Source organism: Linepithema humile, chromosome 6 (genome assembly GCF_040581485.1).
Source record: "Linepithema humile isolate Giens D197 chromosome 6, Lhum_UNIL_v1.0, whole genome shotgun sequence".
NCBI lineage: Eukaryota > Metazoa > Arthropoda > Insecta > Hymenoptera > Formicidae > Linepithema > Linepithema humile.
Window position 1 is genome coordinate 5,950,918 of NC_090133.1, and position 10,742 is coordinate 5,961,659.

Below are 10,742 nucleotides of genomic sequence, written 5' to 3' on the forward strand. Positions count from 1 at the left end.
TATCACGTCAATAATGGCTATCGATTGACCAAGGTAATCAGAGCCGATAAGCAAAATGACCGAGTCCCAATCTCAATTTACTCGACGTACACCTAATGTATCAAGGCATAAACTCGATCAAACTAATCTCGATTGAGAAGATGTGAGCTTGCTGGATGAGAAATCCAATTTAACACCTCCAAGAGACTCATGCCGACAGAATGGCGCCGGAAATACGAGATTCTTTTATCAGATATGAGTCACAACGTACGTAATAATAGATAAAATTAATCTATATAATTAAATATTACGTCTAATATATAAAAATGTAATATTTTCGTCGCCCAACATTTTTTAATGCAAATTTTGTACGTTAAAATTAGATTGTTCTAAAATAGAAAGAAAAATCAGAATATTTCTGCTGATTCAGGCAGAGGATATTTGTGTCCTCCTTCTAGATTAGAAGTTTCACACTGTGCGTCAGGGGAGGAGAAACCGGCGGGGTTGGCCGATAATTAAATGAGAACCCCTGAGTACGAACGCAGGAACGCCCACGCCATGCATCAACCGTGACGTAGATAGGTAACGCCGCTGCAGATGGAGAAGATGGTCCTCCAAGATATACCCCTCAGTCGGTCTTCCACCTTAGTTAGGGTCAGCTATCTCGCGCGACCCATCTCCGCCTATCCAATCACACACCGCGCACCGCGTATATGGCACGCAAGCGATAATACACGGTGTCCCAATTATCCCGCGACACGGCAGGGCCCACGTCGGCCCGCTCGCTCGCCCGTGAGAGCATTTTCAACACGCCCCCGTTGCTGCCCCCTGTCTCGCTCTCTCCCCTCACCCTGTGTACCGGTTGGGGCCCTTTGCTGGAACGACCACGAGTGCGGCGACGAGTATATCAGTTTCACGTTGTAAATCGCAAACACTCCAACCCAGCTCCGCCATCGACAAGTAATCCAGCTTGGAAACTTGAAAGAGCCATCTGGTTCTTTATTTTTCGTTATTTATTTGTCTGTTTGTTGCACGGATTATTATCTTGAGATATTTTGAAAAATATGCAATTTTCAACTATTTATAAAATTTACGAATTATCATAGTTCAAATTTTGTTGGAACAGCCTCTTTAATTATCATAATGCAATCAAATTCATTTTTATATTTATTTGTAAATAAGTATAAAAAAAAATTGACTCGATATAGCTTTCTGTTAAGGTGTCAAGTATGTTTAATTAGTAATTAAAATGTAATAATATAAGTGATACATTTTTGTATTGTCTTAATATATCCTTGCAACATAAATAAAGTATCCTTTTAAATAGAGGGAAAACGATAAATAAAGAAGAACAGACGTTTGCAGCAAACAACGCCTATTAGCAACGGATAGCCAATTTAACGCACGCAAGTCTGGAGTAATATGCTCGTCCCTTTTGAAATCCAAAACAACAAAACGACTGCAAGTTAGACCTATTGAAAGCAACGTCTTTAACTTTGCACAACACAAAAAACATCAGGTGTAAACTTTCAATCCGGCCGCGATCTTGTGTTTCGGACGTGTTTCTTTTCACATTTTACGGTGGAAGTTTCGGACCGATCAATTAATTCGTTTCCACTCAAGAAAATTGCGTACTGTACGTTCCAATCCCCAAATTCGCATAACGCGAACCTCTGGACGCGCATAGTCGTGTTCGACCTAATTCGAGTTCCAACCTGTCGTAAACTCGGCTTCCTTTATGTGCCTGCATAATGGCGTGTTAGAAGCGTAAAGCCGGCTACTTCGGTCTCGAAAAATGGTTATCGTATATATTTACTGTGGAACGGCTCCAAGTGGAATGCCGGCGTCAAAAGAATTTCGCATCAATAGTGGCAGCGAGAGCAGCGCGGATTTAACTCTTAAGTGACACTCTACGTAAAATTCTAAAATTTAAATAATGTTGTATATATCAAAGTTGTCAAGCGATATATTGAGTTTCAATATAAAAATATTACAAAAGATATAACGATGGAAAATCAATTTAAGTAAGCAGTGAAATAAGAAATTATTCCTATGTGAACGTTTTTGAAAATTTGGATAATATATAAGTATATACTTTTACAAAAGTTATGAAAAATACGTCGCGAATGTTAATATAAGAGTATAAAGTAATATATTCTGTATTTTTTTATCTGATATAGTAATTCAGATGTTACAGAAAATATTGTAAAAGTATATATTTAACATTAACGAGATGTTAGACAAAAAAAATCGCGACACTTGTCACCTGTGGCAAATTCGCACAAACAATCCAAACATTTCGAGCCGTACAATTATCGAAAGACGCGATGGAGGTGAACCACGCCCTTGTCCCTACCAGACCAATCCTGGTTGTCGCCGTTGTCGCTCTGTAGTGGGGAAAGAGGACAACGACATTCTGAATCGAGGAGGACGGAAGCACAGCATGGCGAGGAAAGCTAATGCACATGTCTCCGCTCTTAATTTGGGGGAGTGCTTAATGCGCGACGCTACTTAAGAATGAAGAATATGATAATTCGCGTGATTATCATTGCATAAAGTGATACTTATCATAATCTATAATCAACGTATGTTATATTTAGTAAACTCGGTTATTTTTCATGATTTTTAGCAGAAAATTTTTTTAGTTTTAATTTAGATAAACTTTTTTAGTGATTCAAATACTATTGTGCTGCTTAGAATATTACATAACATGGTATTATTAGATCACCTGCAATTATACGTTTGATAAAATGGACACACTTATTTTGCTTCTCTTCTAAGTGTTTGATACGCTTATAGATATTATAAGAAATGTCAAATTACATTTCTATTTATTCAAATAGTTATTGTTCAAATAAAATACGATATCATTTTTCTTCTTAATAATTATATGCATATGTTTTAAAGATAGAAAGAGGCAAACCATAAATAGATCTATAACATAAAATACATAGACCAAGCATTTATATATTCTCATTATTGTAACAAATGCAATCTACAAGTAAAATTAATTGGTCAAACGCTAATTAGTTAATATTTAAATGAAATATTGTGTGCATACACAGCAAACTCTGATATATTTATTCTTGCGCATAACATCGATTGAAATAATAGTTTATGACTGTTCTCTCAATTTTCTCTTAATTTGTATATTTTATCAACAATTATAGAACATTTTATTCTGATGTAGAAAAGTACTTAATCAAAATGACAAATTTTTCTCTCTAAGGCTAAATCTATCAACTTTCAGCATTATTCGCCTTACTATAAGTCTAATATACGTATTGTCATTATTATTTGATTTCGTTTTATTCTCCCACTCTTAAACGCGACTTGAAAGGTACCTAGCGAAGCAACGAGAGAAGAGCCAGGCAACTCAGCTCCACCCATGAAGGGCGGCGACGGCCGGTAAAATCTGTCGCAAGCCGCGTAGGGAAGTCGGCGTCTCTTCGTCGACGACCAACGTTCGGTCCCGTTGGCGACACAGTGCCGGAGGGAAAGGGACAAACGACGCGTCGTGCGCGGCTACGATCGGAGGAGGGCGCAAAACCGACGACAGGGAGACGAGTATGGGCGCGTGGGGGAAGAGAGCGTCGTCGAGTGACAAACTCGAAGAGGAGTTGTCACCGCGCTCTCGGCGAATCAGGGGCCCGGATAGACGGAGGTAACGGAGGAAAGAGAGAACGTCGTCAGGGCGCAAGCGCTCGCGACCCGCTGGACACGCGGACGACACATCGATCCACGGTTCCACAACCTCCGCAACCCGCCCGCGTCTCACCGCTCTTCACCGTCGTGCTGCCGCCACCTCTTCTCTCTCCTCCTTCACGACCCTCCCCCCTCCCCCACCCTTCTCGCTCTCTTCTTGTGTTCCTCCTTCGGGAACCCCTCGTGCTTTGTCCCTCCATCCGCCGTCGTCTCCATCCACCACCCCCCACCCACATCCACCTCCGTCTCCTTTCCTTGATTAAACCGCGCTCGCCGCCGCCGCCGCCGCCTCCGCGTTGTTGCTCGTGAAAGTATCAGGCCGCTCGGGCGGCGCGAGGGATTTCCGGCTGCGTTCCGGGGGATGAAAGAGAGTACGGACGTTGCACCGCTTGACGCAGAGCTAAGAGTTAATACATGATTTTTCGAGAGTTTTCTTGGCGAGCACTGGCGGTGAACAGCTTCGTTGAAATGTTTCCGAAATTTAATCAATAATTACTGATTGATCCACGTGCAAACTATTCAGCGCTATGATATCTTTTTATAAAGTCAATATCATAAAAATTGATATACAATTATTGATTAGGAATATACTGACGGAAAGCTAAAAATTTAAAAAGATTACAATTCCAGTTTCGACATATTTCAGTCTTAGATCTTTTGATCAGATAAAAAAAAAAGAAACTTAATAAAATATGAACTCGATTCAATTAAATGTAGCCCAAAGAAAATTATTTTGGAATGTCCAAAATCTCTTAAGAAAATATTTCTACCGAAATTAATTATATACTTTAAATTATACATTCTTTATATAAATTATTTTTCTTTCCGAATTTATTTTTATTCACTAATTAACTAAATATCAAATATCATCACGAAGAACACAATTTTCTATGTTCGAGTTTAAACTACCGTGATACCAATTGTGCATTCGCATTTCAAGTGTTAATTAGGAAGAAATCAGTATCTCCGGCTTTATGCTAAACGACAGAATTCAGACGAACTTCTAAATATACCAGGAGAGAAGTCAGCTTCGGGATACTGCAACTCCGCTCAATAAGAGAAGTAAAAATCGGTCGGGTTGCGTCTAACCATAGACCAAGTCGAGACCCCCCGAGAATATCGATCTCGATCTCGACAGGATGAAAATCAAGAGAACTATTCCGAGCTTTTCTTCTCGCGCAATGTCCGTTGTGAATGTACCTAGGGTATCGATTCCCTCTCGCACCTCCGCCTTAGAAGCTCGTGGTCAGGGGCGAGAGGGGGTGGGTACTAGCCGACAGGCTTACTCGCGTCTCACGGACGACAAGAGGGTGATATATTACCACGAACTACCCACTGGGACCGCCACTACCAGCACTACCACCACCTCCTTGCGTTCTTCCTTCTCTCCCTCTCTCTCTCTCTCTCTTTCTCTGTCGTTCTTCCTTCGTCTTCTTTCCTACCGCCACCCACCGCCCCCTTTCCTTCCGCAGCCCGGTGGCGGCTCTTCAAACTACCCCCTTGTCCCTCCTCCCTCGTCCCCGTGCCCATCCCGCGAGCTTTATTCGAAGGAAGATCCATCTCCATAATGGCCCCCACGCCCATAGACTTCTCACACGCTCTATCCGCATTGTATATACACCGTTCTGGAAACTCACGAGCTCATCCACACGGCGACCACACATACATGTAATAAATATATATACATATTTAGATACATATATATATTGGCTGTCTCAAAAGTCGAGCGAGTTTTTACTGTGGATTTTTAACAGCAAACTTACATCGATTAACTAAAATATAAAATTGTTCTATATTTTATAATCTACTGTTTTATATTCTATAGAAATAAATATCTACATTTGCAAAATGCAAAAACAAAAGCATCCGTTTTTGGCGTCGTTGTTACGTCAATTTTTTTAGTTGTGATGTTTTAAAAATTCGGAGAACGTATTCCATTTATGAATAAACACATGTGCGCGCAGGCGTAAGCTCTTACATAACTATTACGCTACTACGATCAGCTGATCAGTAGTAAGAGTAATAAGAAATCAGACAAGAATCATATGCTTCCATCCTAAATTGAGATCACTCGAGATGCATTTATCACAGATCGATACCGTCAATACCTTTACATAGAAAAAATCTCATTAAAAAGCTGAGATTCTAGCCAAAATTCTAATAAGGCCAAACCCATTTATCTCGGATAATTAATTTACAAGATGTCATTAATTTTAAAAAATCTATCTTTTCGATACGGCATAAAAATGTGAAACAATTGTTACCAGCCAGCGCGCTAAATTCGTAGAAAGGGATGAAATAATAGTGTATGTACGTCTCGCAGTCACAATAAATGTTTTCTGCAGATTTTGCGATATGTACCGCGAACACATATGATTACAATGAACACCAATATATGATTTTCCTGGTGATATTCTTATTACCATAAAACGAATAGATACAATATATCTCTGAGAAGAAAATTCAACCTTTAATGGATAAAACGATACTTGTTCTCACATGCATTTTATTTCAATATTAATTTAAATTTTTAACGAATTCGGTGCGCATGTAAATATCTCATCAATTAGGTTGTTCGTTAAAGTATGAAAATGAAAAACAAAAATTTTTCAGCAAAACAAGCAAAACTCTGTTTTCGTTTTATTTCTTCGCGCTGCTGAAATTTAATTTGTCTTTAATTTCCAAGTTACGCCACGATTAGCTGTCAGACGCTGTTTATGAGAACTTGTATAGCCGCACGGTGTGAGGCGGAGACGTCTCGAAGGGACCGATTGACTGACAGGAATCAGAGATTTTTTGGTAACGTTCGACCCAGTCTCGAGAAATGTGCTCGTAGAACGACTTCGGGGGGCTCGATGACGTGTATCCCTCGGTGGCGTGCAAAACCGGGGGCTGACGAGAGAACGGACGGCGGGGAAGGGAAAGATGGCTAGGACGTCTTCTCGCTCTTCGACACATCCTTCCTAGAGCGGAGTGGATGAGCCCTTTTTCCGAACGCCTCTCACGGAGCAGATATCTACATTTGGGATTTCACGCGAGCATCTCGGAAACCCGGGAGCAAACGGAGTGAGAGAGAGAGAAAGAAAGGGAGGAAGCCTCGCCGGGAGTTCTCACGCTATATACGTTGCATTCTGCCCACCTCTTATAATTCTTTCTTTGCCCTCCTACTCGTATCTCGGTATACCCGCTCGACAGCGGCACGAACCTTTCGGGGGCGAAGCTCTCATTATGCGTGTCCAATCTACTCCATGCTCGCGAACGGGCACGAAGGCTTCGGAGATCGCGAGCGTATTTTCACTACCGAGAATCCTAGTGTGCACCGATATGTACGTACGCAGATTCCTCGTGAGCAAAGCGTACAATGTTATGCGAAACTTCTGTATACGTGTGCTGTCAAATGCTCTAAGCCACCGTTGAAATTGTAAAATTTCTTTCCATCGTTAATTTGCCCGTAATAATTAAATGTCTTTTGCACTATAAAATTTTTGCAATTGGTTTTTCTTCGAAGAAGAAAAAAAGTTATCAAGACGCCAGTTTGAAACAATCGCATTATCATCCCCCCGTCAAACCTCTGAAAAAATCTTGCACCTTTTTATCGCATACGATTTTGTTCCTCGCGCGCCGCGATCATTCTCCGTCCGTCCGAGAAGTTGCATTCCACGGGACGGACGGCCGGCCGGCAGGGATTTAAATTCTCGCCGAAGGATAAAAAATTATGAAAATCCGTGGGGCGCGCCGAGACGTATACACCTGCCGCCCGGGTTCGCAGGAGTTTTCCGCGTCGCGGGTCGACGGAGAGAGCGGCGACGGAGGAAGCGGCGGCGGCGGCGGCGGCGGCGGCGGCGGACAGATTAAGCTTAGGAGGGAGATTTATGGGCGAGCGTGTAACGAGCAACTTTTTCATGGGATGCGCACGCCGGGGTTAGCCTCCGGGGGTGGGATTAGCATAAGATCCAGCAGCTGCAGACCGCGCGCGCGAGGACCGCTCCTACGGGTCGTTCTCTCCCGAGTTTTATTCCGCGAAAAAAGGAAGGATCCCGCCGCCTCCGCCACCGCCGCCACCGACTCGATCCGGGATGACGTTCTTCCCGCGATGCTGAGAGATACATCGTAACCGCTTCATCGAATCCCGTAATTTCGTATCAAGATGCTTAACATCAAACCCGCGGGTCCTGGAATTCCTTCCCCCTTCTCGTTCCGCGCGCAATTATACACGGAGAAAATTTTATATCAAAAATTACTATGTACGGCAGTGGCCGCGAACGATGAAGGAATTATCAACATTTTTTCTACGTTTTTCACATGATGGCCATAGTATTTAAACTTATAATTCGTCTTATTTTTTAATTTTCGATATAAAATTTTCTCCGTGTGGTTCTTATAATGCATATAAAATCTGTGAAGAGTCAAGAAATGAAGCTTTCTTGTTGGAATAATTTTATAAGTGACAGAGACTGACGATTAGTCTAATTTTATTCCGAATGCCACAAATATCAATCGTCTTTTATCGTTGACATATTGTTTATCCGTTTTAATAAAGCTTATTATGCAACATTAATGACGATAAACGTGCATTTAGCTATACGTGTCGATCAAGAGAGTGCGGGTACATCTCGCAAATGCATTTTGGCCTTAGCATAATTGCCCGTAAAGGCTCGGCGTAATACGTCGATTACGCCGCCGCATGCCGTGGCTCTACGCCACAGCTACTGACATCGCGCATCAATCGTATCTCTGAATATTCAATTAAGTATCCCTCCTTGCCCCTCTGACCTCCCTGTCTTCTTTCATTTTTCTCCCACCACTCTTTCCCTCCCGAATGCCTCCTTATATTTCGCTCTTCCGCAATCATTCTCCGACTCACATCGATCTGTGATTCGATCATCGGTTGCACAGCAATTCGATGTCGATCGTCATTAAATCGATATCCTCCCGCCCCCCCGGAAATAATGTCATTCCGCAGCTCGCAGAATTTCATTGCACAAAAAATGATTATCAAATAATAACTGAGAATAAATGAACGTCACAAATATGCACTGATATAATTGCATTCTAGTTTTGTAAGCATGATGTGTACTTAAACAATATGAATTGCAATGTAAGAAAAGATTTTCTTTTGCTCTTGGCCAAATAAAGCAAAAGTACAGAATGTGATTCGAAGAGAAGTTTCGTTTATTGTTTCGGCGAGTTGATTGATACTTCTCGTGACAGAGTAGCAGTCGCGCAACTTCTCAGGGCGACTGTCGCTGAAGATATGAACCGACAGAGAGACCGGCCATACGGTCCACCTCGGACCTCCTAAGGTCGGATATTAATGAGAGGATATAGAGGCGGCCACCTCACACCACTCCGGATCTCGGCAGCAGACTCACGGATCGTCTCTGATGGAGAGAGGTTACCGAGAGGCCTCCTCCTCCTCCCCCCTCCCACCACCACCTCGTGAGATGAGAGCCGAAGAGAAGCACCGGCACGGAGGAGGAGGTCGAGGTAGGGAGGACCAGGGAGGGTCTCCACCCTACGACGAGACCGTGGAGGGAGGACGTCGTCGGGTTACGAGAGAAGACGAGAGAAAGATGAAGCAGGAAGAGAGAAAGAGAGAGAGGGATAAGCGAGGGAGGTAAGAGGAAAGGACGAAGAGAGAGGAGCGGAGGGAGCGACTGGGGACGCGGAATGAGAGACAGAGGGAAGGTAAAGAGAGGAGAGAACGTGGAAAGAGAGACGGCAGAGAAGTGGGGGAGGGAGGAAGAGGTGGAGGACGAGGACGAGGACGAGGACGACCAGGAGGAAACGGAGGTCGGGTGGCACGTTGAGAGGGAGGGAGCGAAAAAGGAGCGAGCGAGAAAGAGAGAAAGAGGGACGGAGAGACACAAAGAGAGAGAGAAGACGAGATCTGGACCCCACGTAGGAGACGTTCAATACTGTAGCAACGACGCCGAGGCAGCGCCATTGGCTACCATTTTCTCTCTATACCTTCTAGGCATACACCTTGTACTCTATTCCGGTCTACTCCACTTTATTCCCGCATCGCCTCCGTGCCCTCTCTCTCTCTCTTTCTCTCTCTCTTTGCTTCCCTCCCGTCTTCTCGCTGTGCTCTCGCGCCGTTCGCGAGAACGCATAACCGGACCGGAACAAGAAGCAAAAAAGTTTTTTTCCACCGAATTTGCGAGGGTCAAAGGTGGACCATAAAAGAAGCATTTTTTTCTAGGGGTGTTCTAACAAGACTATCCGTAAAACAGGTTGTATTAGATTGATGAAAAAGTTCATTTTATCTTTAATAAGACAGCCATAGAATAAAAAAAAAACAACGAACTTTTTAATAAATAGACACATCAGAGATAATCGAGCACATAAACTTCTGTTCATTGATTTTATATATTATCTTGATAGGTTCTCGTTTGTAATTCGTTTTTGAGGCTCAATGCGGCTATTATTACTAAATTAATACAATAAAATACGTTAAAGATAAATAAGATATGCTAAAATATCTCAATCTGGCCGGTCTCTCATTTTATCTCGTAATTTTCTACATGTCTATCAAATGTTATTATCTGTTCATTTATGATCAAGATACTCAAACTTTGATATGACGTGCAGTTTGAAGATAACGTGTGAAAGCTATATCAAGATCATTTATTGTTAGTTCCATGTAATAAAACTTTTCTCAATAAACGAACAAACATGTATATATAGTCACTTTCACTTCGCGCTTTCATAATTTCAACGTCTTGCTTTGTTATTGCTGTGTTTGCTATTTGAACGACATGCCAAAATCTCTGAGAAACATCTTAATTCATATCCAAATCTGTATATTTTCATACTTAAATATTGTGCAAATGTGTATTTTATATTTTATATTAATGATATATTATTTTTGCATGATAAAAATTATTTGCATTTTTATACTGCTTCGGATAATGTCTCACTCATTTTATCTCTTCGCCGTTTCCAAATTCATTAAATAAATATATATATATATAACTTAATTTATCTAAAAAATTTAGATAAATATATTGTAGTTCAATATAAAATATGATCGGCTACAAGAGCTTTTCAAAGTT